At 48.0% G+C, this 14,570-nt stretch overlaps 1 long non-coding RNA gene across 4 annotated transcripts in view; it reads left to right on the top strand.

Moving 5' to 3' along the window:
• LOC114016029 (uncharacterized) overlaps nt 1-14,570 on the top strand; it is a 140,915-nt gene that overhangs the window by 111,525 nt on the left and 14,820 nt on the right. For 3 of the 4 annotated variants that reach the window (XR_008733115.1, XR_008733116.1, XR_008733114.1), the window contains one exon: nt 1-14,570. This exon is cut by the window's right edge and continues 14,820 nt beyond it. This is a non-coding gene — a long non-coding RNA (uncharacterized LOC114016029). The other variant, XR_008733117.1, reaches the window with a different exon arrangement.

Raw genomic sequence — 14,570 nt, forward strand, 5'->3', positions numbered from 1 at the left:
GTCAGAACTGAGTAGTTCTGGTCCTTGGGAATCATGAGCCTGGATCTGAGCAAGATGGTTCATTCCTGCAGTGGGTGATCCACACTGTTGCATGTATTTTATTGAAGAAGAAGCTGGGGTGGTCCCACTGAGTTTTGGCTTTGTGCAACACTCAGAGGGTGGTGATTGCAGACCTCCAGCTGTAGCTAAGAGACGCTCCGCGGAATACCCAGGTAACAGCATGAAACTGTAACCTTGCAATCAGCACGTCCTTATAATAAACGAGCCAATGACCCTCTGAATGTGAGCGCTTCTGGTGGGGCCAATGGCATTTGCTGGTTTTATCAGTTCATCCCAGAGTTGCTTAAGGCTGCCTTTAACTGCTGATCTTGTGCGGTACAGCACACAAATCACTAGCCCCTGTAAAACACAGCTACCACGGGACGGAGCTCGAGGAGGTATTTAGCAATGCACAACAGATTCATGAAGCGGGCGGCCCAGATGCTGGACTGCTGGAGATTCAGTTGCAAAATCTCTCCAGACTGGAGGTGGGCTAGTGGAGAGAGAAACCCTCCCACCTGGAGCTTACCTCTTACATGGGGAGCCCACACATCTAACCCACGCAAGCCCCACAGCTGATGGAGCCCTCCTCTTGCAGCCACATCATTTCATAAGGTGCTTTTATTCCTCTGCATTCATCCGTCTTGTTTATTCCTGCCGTGGATTGATACAACAGGTCATACATTTGGAAGAGGCTGCCAAAGATAATATACATCCTGTCATAGTAACAAGATCATCAGAAGGAAAACTGAAGAGATAATAAACCAGCAGGAAAGCTGAAGAGTGAGAAACAAAAGAGGAACAGAGAAGAAGTGACAATGTTATCTTTGTTTAATGCTCCTCTGAGTCACCATTAGTTATTTAAGATATTCATCTGCTAGCTCCCAGCCCTGTCAAATTAAGAGATCCAAGGGGTGGGGTTTTTGGTTTTTTTTTCATTGCCAAACAAGTTGCTGTGGTCCGAAGGGAGAGGAGACTTCCATGAATGATGGATGCATTTTATTGCAGCTCACTTCAGAGGCTAGAAGGAAGCAGTTTGCCACCACACAGGGCTGCATGGTAACACATGGGCTTTCTTCTGGGTATGAATGTTCCTGTGGTGGTTGGTCCACAGAAGCCATAATGCGAGGAGAGTAAGGATAAGGAGGACATTATGGATAAGGAGGTCAGCAGCACCAGCCCATTCCCACAGCTGGAAACCAGATGCTATATGGACAAGGCATGAGGCTGGGAGCAGCACAGGACAACTGTGCTTTGGAGAGAGGTTCTCAAATGGGGGAAAGTATCTCCAAATCAGTTGCTGCAGTTGTCCAAGGAGAATGAGTGTAGGTTCATTACAGGGCAACCACAGGCATCCAGGAGAGATGGTGCTGTGGGAACTGAGTGGGCAACCAAGATGTTTTCATAGCGTCAAACCCAACCCCTGGCCCCTCCAGACACCTGTACCAGGCGACACCTCTGAGTCATCATTTCTGCCATCTCACTTCTCCTTCACTCCCAAAGACAGATCCCCAAGTCAAGTGGAGAGACCCAGGAGCCATCTGTCCTGCTGCCAGGCGAGGCTGCTGTGTACGGGACCACGTGTGCACCCACATGTGCTTGTGTCTTTGGGGAAGCGCCTCTTCCCTCTGCCTTTTGCTCTTCTCAATTAACCCAGGATCCAAGAGAGTAGCAAGAACATTAATATAACATATGGGCTCAAAATAGTAAAGACAGCCTTTCCCCGAGGGCTTTGCAGAGAGAAAGGAGGCACCTGGCAGGGAGAAGTGGTGAAGAAGGAAGGAAAGAAAGGAAACGTGACTGGCTGCAGGCTGCCCAGCTTCCCTTGATTCATGTCTAGGGCAGGGGAGAGGGCAAAAAGGGTAATAGGGGTAAAATATATTAAAACAAAATAGAGGTAAAAAGGGGATGGAGAGCACAGGCTGGATGACTTGCCCCCTTGCAGTGGGGCAGCTCTGCAGAGCATGTTGGCCAGGGCCTGGAGCAGTATCTCCCTCCCAAGTTCCCCCAGGAAACCAGAGGCCTGCAAACTGTCGAGGCGTGGGATTAAATAAATTAATGATCTGAGGAAGGTGGATAGGAATTGTTGTCTTGCTGGTAAAAAAAAAAGACAACAAACCACAAGATCTAAGGATTTATGGCAGGGGTCAAAGGCTCACAGTCCCTTCTGGATCCAGGCTGAAATCTCCATGGGGTCCCTCATCCCTGAGTGGGTGCACATTTATTGCCAGCAGGAAGGAGCAGGACAAAAATTATCGCAACCAAATAATTAGCAGCACAGCAGCCAGAAGGGCTGCATAGACAGATAATGTTGCAAAACTGTTAAACAGCAGATTTTAGCATTGTCAGGGGTTTTCTACTGAATCTGAAAAGAGCAAGGGAAGATCTGAGGCATCGGATGGGGGAACTCTCCATATAGCTTAGTTGTCAGTGACTGATTCAGACCCCGTGTAACTCCTTTTGCACACTACGCCTGCTATATAATCTGCTGTATGAAACCATTTTGGCATAAACCAATTCCAGCAGAAGCTTGCCTACCCTCTTCTTCAAAACCTCTGATAATGGAGGCTAAAACCCATCCTGGTCCGCACAGCAGCCTGCGCCAGCATTGCTCTGAGCAGGTTTTCTTGTGCTAACTTGTGCAAATCCCCATGGACCCCAAGCACAAGACATGCCACCAAGTAACAGAGCCACCAAGTGGCACCTCTTTCCAGGGTGGAAGAAGAGATGGGAGAACTGAGCTGTCCCTCCTATGGAGAGGGTTTTATTGATGATGGGAGAGACCCTGTGACTTGTCCCTGGTGTGGGCTCAGTGCGGTGCCAGGCAGCTGTCCTTGCCCACTTGGTTGATGGGGTTAACGGGGTCTGCCTGCATGGATGCTGATATGCACCATGGCCACCTGCACGCTGGAGCTGGCCCCAGCACCCCCAGCCCATTTCACACATGCTATCAAACATCTGCTCGGCCGTAATGACTCTCCGTCACTGCCGACCAGGGCCGTATTCGAGGCGGTGACCTCGGGCTGGAAAGCACCGGAGCCCATCGCCAATCTGCCGGACCAGCTGTCGGCCACGTTAGCAAGCCGCCATGGGCAGAGCAGGGCTGGCCAAAGCCTTCCTCCCACCGCACACGAGGCTCAAACCGAGGGCTGGCGCGCCGGGAGCAACGCGGGCTCTTGCGGCTGCAAACACCATCAATACGAGCTGACAGCTGCCAGGAGGGGCTTCGGGAAAGGTATTAGAGACCTCAGTGCTCTGGCCTGGCAAAGCCCCAGCCTCCCGTACGGTGAAAAGAACCAAACAAATATTGTGATGTCCTCTGCTTTTATTTTATGTGGTTATTTTATTTTGTGTGTTTATTTTCAAGGGGATTACCAATAAATTTAATTTCAATACGGTTAATCCCCATATATATTTACTGAGGACAATTAGCTGGCATTTATATTAAATATACACAATAGAGAGTTGAATATACAGTTTATATAGTATAATTAGATATATATACACATATAAATAGATGCATAACTCTGTCTGCAGTGTGAATTGGTGAGGAAGGACCAGGGTAATGTGCCGTGACAATATTTATCTCATGCCATATTTATACCCTGATAGCTGGAGAAGTACAGCGGGGCTCTACAGGAGCGGTTCTGGGAGGAGCCGCAAGCAGAGCGGGTGCTGTGAGGGAGACAGACAGATGGGTGCAGTGCCAGGGTGATTCCAAAGGAAACAAAAGGGGGTTTGGGACCTGGGGAGGAAGCAGCAAGGGAAGACTTGAGCAGAGTAGAGGACCCAGACCTGAGGGAAGGTGCTGCTAACCCAGGGCAGAGACTCAGGAGCTGTCCCAGAACAAAGGGCACACAGGTGGTTTGGGGGCTTTTCTCCACTTTGCTTACAGTATTTCTGTGCATTTTGCTGTACTGGGTATATTCTAAAAGTCCTGCGTGTGAGCAGTGTAGCTGACACAATGTGGAAGAAACCTCCTGTTGCTAGGCTGGTGCCAGGGCATTGCTTTACCACAGCATCAACCCCATACAGTGAGCAAGAGAAGCCAGTTCCCTTCGGCACCAGGACAGGGCTGCCCAAGCCCCCGTCTGGGTCCAGGTGTGGGAGCAGATGTTGGAGGGAAAGTCGATCTCTGAAACGTGAAGGCTGCCAGTCTTCCTTGGCTTTTTCTCCAATATTTGTTCCTGGGGTGAAACTCTTCCTCGTTCCAGCTGGAGTCTCCCTGGTTGGGAGACAGTGGTGGGGAACTGGCTGGATGCTTTCCCATTCCAGCCTGGCAGCTGCGCTCTGCTTGGAGGATCCACCAGCCTTCCCAGAGCAGAGAGGGTGAGGGAGACCTGGCAGGCCATGGTCCTGCAGCACTTGGCTTCTCTGGAAGCACAGGACAGCAGCTGAGAAGGGCAGCTGGATTAGGGGACTGGGGAGATTTTCCTTTATTTCCCACATCTTAAGAAGTCCCATGGGAGCTGAAGTCAGCCGTCATCTCTAGACCTCATGCCACCGGGAACAGAAAGGACTTTGGAGGTGGTTGGAGACACAGATTTTTATACCCAGGAAAGTCTGATCCCTGTGGAAAATTTTATGCTCTTACCCTAGCATCAGGACCAGGTACAAGTGTTTGACCAACGTGCCTCTTCCAAAAAAGCCATCAGTTATCTGGATGTAGCAAAGCCTTGCACTTGCAAACTTGCAAAAGCACGTAAGATTTGATAAACATGCAAATTAGTAGTTTATCACGAACAGTAATAAAAACTAACACTGCCATTTTCCCTGTTCAACCTATCCAGCGGTCATTCCCACTCCTGGTGGAACTGAACGTCGGAGCAACGGGAGCTGTTCATGTGCATGCCTTCAATTCCGTCATCCCAAACGGCTGTGAGAACAAACAGCCTCCCTCTTTCTGCATCCAAAAGATGTGGACCGTCCTCAGGCAGACCATCCCAGAGCTCAGTGCATGGCTGAGTCAGTCCCAAGTCTAAACCCTTGTTTGCTTTAAAAAAAAGTCAATTTACTTCTTTGTACGCCTTCCACCTGTTTCTATTTGGCTGCCACCAGCCTGTTTTTTAATCACACACAGCTTTCACTCTGGATTTCACAGGCAGTGTTAAAATCCTGCCTGCAGCTAAATGTGGTGTGAAGCTGTGCTGCCTTTGGAAGACTCTCAAAGTCCTCAGTGTCCCTTCTTAGCTATGGGCTTCTCCAGCCTTGGCCCAAAATCAAAGGACTGGCTGAACTCTGGGAGTATGTTGCCTCTCGCCTCCCCTCAGCTCCGTCCTGCTCCTCCAGGGCAAAGTAAGCCAGACAACGGCGTAATTAAACCTTCTCCTCACTTAAAGTACTGTTCAGGGAATTTGATTCCCAACCACTATTTATGGCTATTGATTTCTGCACTTCTTATTACCGTGGTAAGTGACCTGTAACCAGAGCGGCAACTGGCGGGTTTATCAATCTCTTTCAGATAATTAGTAACACAGGAAGTTGGAGAAGGAAATAAATGGTACAGTTGAGAAAAGTTTGCTTACCACCCAATGACGGCTACCAGAGACAGCAGAAGAGGCAATAAAGACCTGGAGGAGCTGGCCTTGGATGCTGCTTCTGGTGCTTGGTCAGGAGTTGGACAGTGGAGAGGACAATACCTGTCCTGGACTCTTGTCCCATCGGGGCCAGATGCCAACTCCTGCCTTAGGTGGTGCACCCACCCTCTGATGAAAAGCCCTGTGCATGGGGGCGCAGCCCAGGGATGGAAGGGTTAGATGAGTGGATCATGCACCAGCATCTGCATGACCATCAGTGGAGCCAAAATGCAATAAAGCCCTTTCAGACAGATCCCCATGCATTATTCCTTGGAGATGAAACCAGTCCCATCCCCCGTGGCCTGCCAAGGCAAGGGCTTCTTGGTATGCTCAAAATCAGAGCCAAAGGGTTAATTATCTTTTTGGCCTCTTTCCTATTGAAATGTTGCCTGCAATTAACTCCTACCAGAGGAGCCAGACAAATCATGGCTCTTGTTCAGACCCCTGGAGGATCGACCTGCAGAGCAGGACTGGGTGCAGGGATTGCCTGGGATCAGCTGAAGGGCTGCCGATGAGTGAGTGCCCGGTGGTAGTTGCATTGATCTCACACTATTTGTCGTTAGATTGCTGTAAGCAAACTCGGCAATCTGAAGATAATTAAATGAACCAGTCCTGCCAGAATAAACCCAGAGCTTTTATTTGCAAGATGGGAGCAGCAGGTTATCTGCAGGTGTGTTTAAAGCCCTTGTGATGCTCCTGCACTTTTCTGCACTGGGCATTGCCCCTAATCATTAGAGCTGGGGACAAAGGGATTTTAAGGGGGCAGAGGGTGGCTGGAAACTGGGAGTTAAAAATGAGAATTAAGCCCCCCCAGTCTCCTCAAGGCTGGGACAGGGCCTTACCCCCAAATAATCACTTTGCTGCTCCTAGCTGACCTTTTCCCCATGCAAACAGCTTTTCAGTGGAAGGCTAATTCATTCTCACAGCTAAAAATGATCATTGCGGTGAGAAAGTGTTCTGGGCGTGAATCCTTTTTGCAGCAAATAGCAGCATTAACAGGTTCATTTTCTCCCAGCAATGCTATCAAAATCTCTTTAAGCTGTTTCCAGAGCATACCACAGATGCACTAAACCAAGCCTGCAAAATGGGTGGGAGATGTGATTGTAGTCAGACCTCCCGCCTCAGCCTCCAAGACCCAACTCAACCCTTGCCAAGCAACATCCATGCCTGACGGCTGTAAGAGTCTGTGTTCCCTCCTGAGGTGCCCCAGGAGCATGTCCTAGAGATGGCTCCACTTCTAAGAAAATGCACAGGAAATTTCTGCTTTTTCACAGATGGACATGCAGAACTGCTGGAGAATGGAGTCATATCTTCCTGCCCCATCTGGCTTCAGTTTCTGGGATTTCTGGACATCATTGTTTGTCTGCATTCAGTTGCCACCTACTGCTAATTTGTGTGACTTGTCCCACGTGCCCCCAGGCAGACCAGCCTTTGGCTGCTCTTTCTAAACCCTATGCCCAACTGCGGTATCTCCAAGCACTGGGTGGAGGCCAGGTGTAAGCCTTTATCTCCTGCAGTTTTCCCAGAAACTGAAGGAATAAGTAGTTAAAGCCCTGAAATCATCAGGTGGATCATTGCAAAAACTGGGAAAAGAAACATGAGCTGTTGATCCTCTGCTTTATCCATCAAGCAAAGCACGGCTCTCTGCCGCAGTTACAGGTACGGGTGCTGTAATGCAGGCTTGCAGGTGTAGTGCTCCAGCTCAGGTACGTACCTAGGAGCCCTGTTATAGACTTGATTTGGGGCAAATTCCAGCTGCTTGTTTAGACAACTTTTCCAAAGGCGGCATTTTCCCAGGGACTGGGTGACACTTGTGCAATGCCAAGGTCTAACCCCAGCTCTTGATGATCACAGAAAGGTTTGGGTTGGAAGGGATCTTTACAGGCCATCCAGTCCAACCCCCCTGCAGCGAGCAGGGACATCTTCAGCTAGATCAGGCTGCTCAGAGCCCCATCCAGCCTGGCCTTGAATGTTTCCAGGGATGGGGCATCGTCCACCTCTCTGGGCAACCTGTGCCAGTGTTTCACCACCCTCATTGTAAAAAAAATTCTTTCTTAATCTAGTCTGAATCTACCCTCTTTTAGTTTAAAACCATTACCCCTTGTAATGGCATATTACATTACATTACAGGATGGTATATTAGAGGTTTCTTGCGGCGCTGGAAGAAGCGTGGAGATGCAGGTCTGATGCAGTCAGGTTTTGAAGCAAGAGGGAAGGCAGGACTGAGCAGCATTTCACTCAAAGCAGACGCAGCCACGAGGCTGTGGATTCACAAAGCCCAGGGATGTGCTGAATGCAGCAGCTGGCTCTGAGCAAACGCTATCCAAAGGTCATCAGCGATGCTCCCTTTGCAAAAAAGCCCACACACCTTCCCCATGACAACCTGTTACATGCTCCAAAGGAAAACAAAATTGCTCTTTTTATTATTATTTACATTAAGACTGAATTGCCTTTCGCATTCGGCAAAGCTGCTGCTTCTGCCTTGTAAATCCAAATCATGACTTTTTGGGGCGATGTGAGTCAATCCCTCTGAGGGCTGAACTGATCATTTTTATTGACCCTGTGGTGCTCTGCCAGTGTATGCTGCAGAGAGCCGGTTGAGTTTCCTTGGCAGTGCTGGGCAGGAATGGGGAAAATGGGAAAATGGAAACAGGGATAATGGAAACACTGGGACCAGATAACACTCCTCGTGCTCCAATTCCCTATCACAGTGATGCAAACCTGGAGTAACATGGCAGGGAAGCAGAAGCTGCAGTTTGGTGACCATGGGGAAAAAGAGTAAAAGAAGGTGGAGATCCCATCTCTGGAAAGGGATAACACTCAGAAGATCTTCCAGGGAGCCCTGGAAATGATCATGTTTTGCCATGGCTATGCTTTCCTTCATCCATCTCATCCCTTCTACACTTCTTAGGACCTGGCTCCTTTGTCCTGCTTCCCTCTGAAAGGCAAATAAAATGTCCCCATGCTGGTCTTGCTAAGCTCTCTGTTCACTTGATAAACTGCTCAGCCTCTTTCCTTCCTCAGAAGCAGCTGAGATATCGGTGCCCAGCAAGGTCCCAGCAGGACTGCATGCCAGCCCCATGGCCAGAAATGTGTGAGCCGCCAGCTGGGGCAGGCGCACCAGGTTGATCAAGGTGGGTGCCAAGAGCCCTGCGAGTCCCCGGGATGCAGCAGCGGGCAGGGAGAGAGCTGGAACTCCCAGGACATTGAGGATAACTCAAAATGGCCACAGAAAGGCAGGATCTGAGCCAGAATTACGGCACAAAGACTTTGAAGAGGCATTTAATAGAGATGTCACTCTATTAAGTTCACCTGACCGGAAAAGCAGCTCCCAGGCAGAGAACAGGAGCTCAAGCACCAACCTCGTGCTGCTTCGTGGCCAGTGCCCGAACCCATATGGTGCTGAATGTGTCCCCTAGGGCTGAGGGGACATTTAATTGCCCCTGATCTTAGGGGACCATGCCAAGGAAGGGGGTAAACTAGAGACCCAGCTCTTATTCCTGGATCTGTCACACACCCCCTCAACTACCTTGGACAAACTGCTCACGCTCCCTTAGCAGCAAAATAGCATTAACATTACTGTCCTACTTTGCAGTGATGTTCTGAAGACAAATTTGTGTTTCCCTGGGGAGAGGGACTAGAGTAAAACCTGTTCACCAACCAAAACAGGATTTAGCCACCTGGTTTGTAAATGGCATGCTAAGGAGCCTGAAACTGCTGTCCCCTGGGAGAAGCTTGCGGTTTTTGCCTCCTTTTTTTCCCATGGAGGAAAAATTATCCAGATTAATTCACGGATGTAAAATCAAAAGATCTTTGGTAACCTCTTCGACTATTAAAGTAAAATAACGATAATAATGAGCACTGCAGTTTCACTCATCTCAGAAGATAAAAAAAAAAAAAAAAGTCAGGCCAATTTCTTTTTGCTTGCCAGCAGATAAGAGCCTGACCCAGATTGGCAGGGCTCAGCTTCCTCCACAGCTTTGATTTTCGTGGGGGAGGCTTAGTTCTGGCTGTCAGACCCCAAACCCTGAGGTTGGAAACCACAAGCTGAGCTGCCAGTCAATTGCACGTCCTGGTGGGCTGGTGGGGTGGAAGGGGTGGAGGACTTTCGGTGAGGTTTTCGATGGGGAGCACCACACTTTGCTCTCCTGCTTTTGATGCAGCTGAATTTTTCTGCTAATCTGCCCATCAGGCTCACAATGAGAGCTGCTGGTTTCTGAACACACAATCTGGCAATTTATTCAGGTGACTAAATAAAAGGAAGGGGGAAAAAAAATCCTGCTCCAAGTTGTGAGCGCTGAGCCCTTGGGAATCACAGCCCAAAGTATAGAGAAATAGCAAATAAATGCTGTGGAGAGGACGACGTTTGTGCTGTCCCTCCTGCAGACATAATGCCTTTATATTAATTATATTTAGAAGTAATTTCTGCGAAGCCTTATAGTTTAGTATTATAAAAAGTTTCTTTTGTCACTTTTTTCCCCTTTTTTTTTTTGCACCACTGTGAAATGGCAAGTTAGATGGAATAGGCTAAGATAATGCGATCTGATTGAATAATGAATAAAGATTAATGAATTTTTGCTAACGTAAATGATTGCATGGTAATTGCTTTAATAATATAAAATTATTTTCTGCTACAAACTATGATTAATGATACCAACCGAGCATTTGAATTGTGTGCCTTGTTTTTTGTAAGTTCAGTGATTAAATAACTAATACAATAGTTTACTCTTAATTTTTCTATAGGCAGCGATCATTGGCTAATTGATTTGGACACAAAGGTTGAGTGAACCTACGATTTTATGTATCAAAACTCTTAGTCACTTCTTGACTCCTCACCAACAAAATTAGAAGGAGCAATAGCTTCTTTTCCACATCATGAACTTGTTCATTAGTTGTATTTTAAAGGTAGTGAGTTGTTGGTGCAATGTGTAATGGTCCGCGCAGAGCCCAGGACCACATGCTGGGAGCAGAGTGGGGATCTGATATTAGGGCGAGATGGAGAGAGACTGAGCAGTGTTCTGCCTCAAAGCCTGAGGGCCAAGGAGGGAAAGAAGAAAAAGAGATTCCACCACCCCACCACCCCATTTTCAGGGGGAGACACCTCCATTTTGTAGATGTTTCATGCTTATGAGACCTTCTGGGGCCAGGGGACCTCCCCAGTTTGCACCCTACTTTTGGCAACCATTCTGACACCTCTGAACTATTTGTCTCTTTGGCGACAGAGATGAATAAGCCATGGCCTGCCCCCCCTTTGCAGGATGTTAATGAAGCGTTTAATCATTTGGTGTTTCTTTTGCTTTGGCTTCTTTTTATTTTAGTTTGCAGGAATCAGAGAAACACTCGAGCGTGGAAAAAGGAGGCTATTGAACGTCTGTATCTGTTATTTGCCCCCATGATGGGGAATTAATTGCCTTTTGATTAATGAGCCCTTCAGAGCTTTGCCTGAGCTAGGACTGAAGGAAAGCAGGAGAGAGAAGGGGGGAGAAAATCAGCTGCTCTGCTCTAACCTTGGTGTTTTCTGGGATGCTAAGAAGGGGTTAAAGAGCCAAAAGCCAGTGGTGCTGTGGGGTGGTGTCGATGGTGGGAAAGCAGGGGGGGAAATCGTAGTCTTGGCATGTCAGAGGGGAGAGAGAGAGAAATTCAAGCAGCAGTTTAATTTTATGAGTGCTTTCACGCCCCTTGAATGGAGAAGGGGAGAATTATTTAATTAAAAATATATTTACTTTTAATGCAACCATCAATATTTCCATCCATGCTGATTGTTAAGAGGGTTTGTGTGTTTGCATGTTTAAACACTTCTAGGCTTTACCTCTCACTTACTCCTTCTCCATCAGCAGCCGCTCATGCACACTCGCACTGATCCCTGTGCACACTCACCCATGCCCCCGTGCACACTCATCTAACCCCCCTGCACACTCATCCGGCCCCCATGCACACTCATCTGACCCCCTTGCCTTCCCAGGTTTGGGGCTTGGCAGCTTTTGGTGATTCCCCAAAAGGGGAACATTAGCTGTCTCCCACACTCCAGACCTAGCTCTGACAGCTCTGGATTTCAGGCCCCCCATGTCCTTCCCATGTGCACAGCCTTTCTTTTGGAGGTACCAACCAACACCGGGGCCCCCACCGCACCCCAAACTCCGGCCTCGCTGTGCCCATGGGCTGGTTGCGATGTCTGCAGCAGGAGGGGGCTGTGGGGCCGGCTGGGTGCCAAGGGAAGGCGCTTCAGGTGCAGAGGCTGGGCGAGCAGGTAGGCACGAGCATCCCCTGAACACAGGAGCTGGGAGCTGCCTCTGCTGCTGTTTCCTAGATAATTTAGTCAATTGAAAATGGCAGGATTCAGGGATTTTGGCAACAACATGCGAAGAGTTCTACAGTAAAGCTCCAGCAGCCCTTCTGATTTGTATTCCTTCCCAGTGTCAAAACGCTTCCCAGTTACCCATTTGCCTTTCTTGTTCCTACACTACACGGATGGATTTAAAGGATTTCTTCACAATAGCCTTTAAATCTCCTTGCCGGGTGCTGCTGAATGGCGGCACAGTTTGATGCAGCTCTGCTGTCTGGGTACTCCCCGCATTGCTTTGCAGCTGACCACACGAGGATGGCGGCTTTGTGTGAAATACGGCTGGAGGAAGGTGTGTTTGGGAAACAAGAAGTTTGGCTTTTAAGGGAAACAAATAGCCTTTGTCAGTTTGACCTTGAAGCTCAGCCACCACACCACTAGAAATGGCAGTGCTTGCTCAGTTATCAGCTTTCTCTCTCTCCAAAGTAGCTCTGGTCTCCCAAGACTGGCAGCAACATTCCTTATTTCTAAGGCTTGGACTGTATTGATTTGATTGATTGATTTTATTGTTTATTTGTTGGTTTTGTAATATTTGCGAGGCCACCAGGAACAAGCCCTACTTTCCGCAAGGCTGAGTAGGTTGGTCTGACCATTTTCAGCCCAGTCTTTCCTTTTTCATGGTTGTGGCAACCTGGGATGAGGCTCTGGGTGGAATTCCAAGCTATGGCACGGGGCCCTGCAGCACCCATGCAGGCGATGCCAGCAGGCTTTGAGCTCCCATCCCCGCTGGTGCTGCAAAACCAAAGGCAAAGCAGCAGCTCTGCCTCTTTTTATTTATGCAGCTCACAGCTTCATTTCCGCTCTCATATTTCAAGTGGAAAATTTGGTGAAAACAAAAAATTAGCAGGACATTCTTAGTAGAGTAGAAACAAGCAGTACAATCTATTAGCAACAGCCTTTTTTGTGCATGCACAGTTATTGCTTGGCGTATGTTTACAGCAGAGTTGCTAAAGGATAGAGCCGTCACTGAGATCTGAAAGACTGTGAATCTTCCTTCTCCTGGCAGGTTTCTGGGCGCAGCCTGTCAGAGTGGCCCCATCACTCCATGTCTCCCTGAAGGAGAAGGCTGCTCTGGAGCCCGTATCCTCCATTGAGACACAAATGCAATTTGCTGATTTTTCTGAAAATGCTGTTGAAAGGATATTAATCCCTGGCTCCACATGAAAGATCAAAAGAGCCAGGGAGGCAGTGTCAGGCACGGAATGGAAATCATGTTCTGCAGAAAGAAGAAAGAGAATTGGAAACTTCCTGGCGGAAATACCCGTGTATTTAAACCAAACCCAGTGGCAGCCAAAGTTGCCTTTGCTGGACCCAAACCACTGAACAGAAACGAGGACAGAAAGCCCCAGAGGGCTTCTGTATTTCACTCCCCTGTCTGGAGAAGGCTCATTCTGAGCCATTTCTAAGACAACGCTGCAGTCAACCCTTTGCCTTTTATTGCCACAGTCTGTTCCACTTCTCATCAAATACAGCCCTGGATCTTTATCTGCCAAGCTGCTGCCCAGCCCATTGTAGCCCATCTGGTGTTTGTGTGAGCGACTCAACATCGAGCTGTGTGCTGGTCCTCCCTGAATTTCATCAGCTTTATAGGATATCTCAGGCCCTTTCTCCAGTTTCCCATCACTGGGTCTCAAGTCTGGTCTGAATTTGGTTTTGTGTCCTCCAAAGTGCTGGTAGCCTTTCCTGGGGTGAGCCCTCTGCAGATCTAATAAACATCTCCCCTCTTCCATCATCCAGGAGGTTAATTGAAATATCGAATTGTACCAGATCAAGAGAGGCCCCTGTTAGGTGCATCCCTCTTTTCTGACAGGGAACCATTGATAATCTCTCTCTAGGTACAGCCAAATTGCAATACGGAGCAGTTTCCCAGTGTGCTGATGAGAATGTCATGGGAGACAGCTTGAAAAGTCTTGCTGAAGTAAAGACAGATGACATCTCCTGCATCTTTGCCCAGAACCAGCCCTGCCACCCTGTCACTGGAGGAAATTAGATTGGTTTGACCCAATTTGGTCTTTACAAATTCACGTTGGCTGTTATTCATTTTCCTGTGCTCCTCCAGGTGCTCGCGCAGACTTTGTTTGCTCTCAGTATGCTTCTGAAAATTTGAGGTAAACTCATTTGCCTCCCTCCCCTTTCAAAAAGGCAGGTGTTGCAGCTGCCCTTTTCTACATTTTTGCATCATCATCTTCTCAAATATCACTGTGTTGGCTCCAAAATTGCATTCAGTGGTTCTTGATGTGCCCAGGGATGGAGCTAGCACAGCACAGCCGATTCAAAAACGCCTGCCTTAGCTAAGTAAGCTCAAAACTTTTCTGTCCCTTCCGAGCCTGATATCTTACTCCTCAGTGTTAATTGTGTCAGACACCAACTCACAGTTGATCTGTTTAGTAAAGACTGAACTGAAAGAGGCTTTAGCCTTCTCAGCATTGTCTGTTGATAGCTTTCCCTCTTCAGCCACTCTGACATTTTCAAATAGGATTTTAATTTTTTTTTAAATTCAAAGTGACTTTTTCTGCTGTTTTAAAATGTAAATCAATTTCTTTAAAAAAATAGAATCATTTTAATAACAAGGCTGCAAAGGTTGAAAAATAATGCTTTGAAATAGCTGAAGCAAA

Source organism: Falco cherrug, chromosome 1 (genome assembly GCF_023634085.1).
Source record: "Falco cherrug isolate bFalChe1 chromosome 1, bFalChe1.pri, whole genome shotgun sequence".
NCBI lineage: Eukaryota > Metazoa > Chordata > Aves > Falconiformes > Falconidae > Falco > Falco cherrug.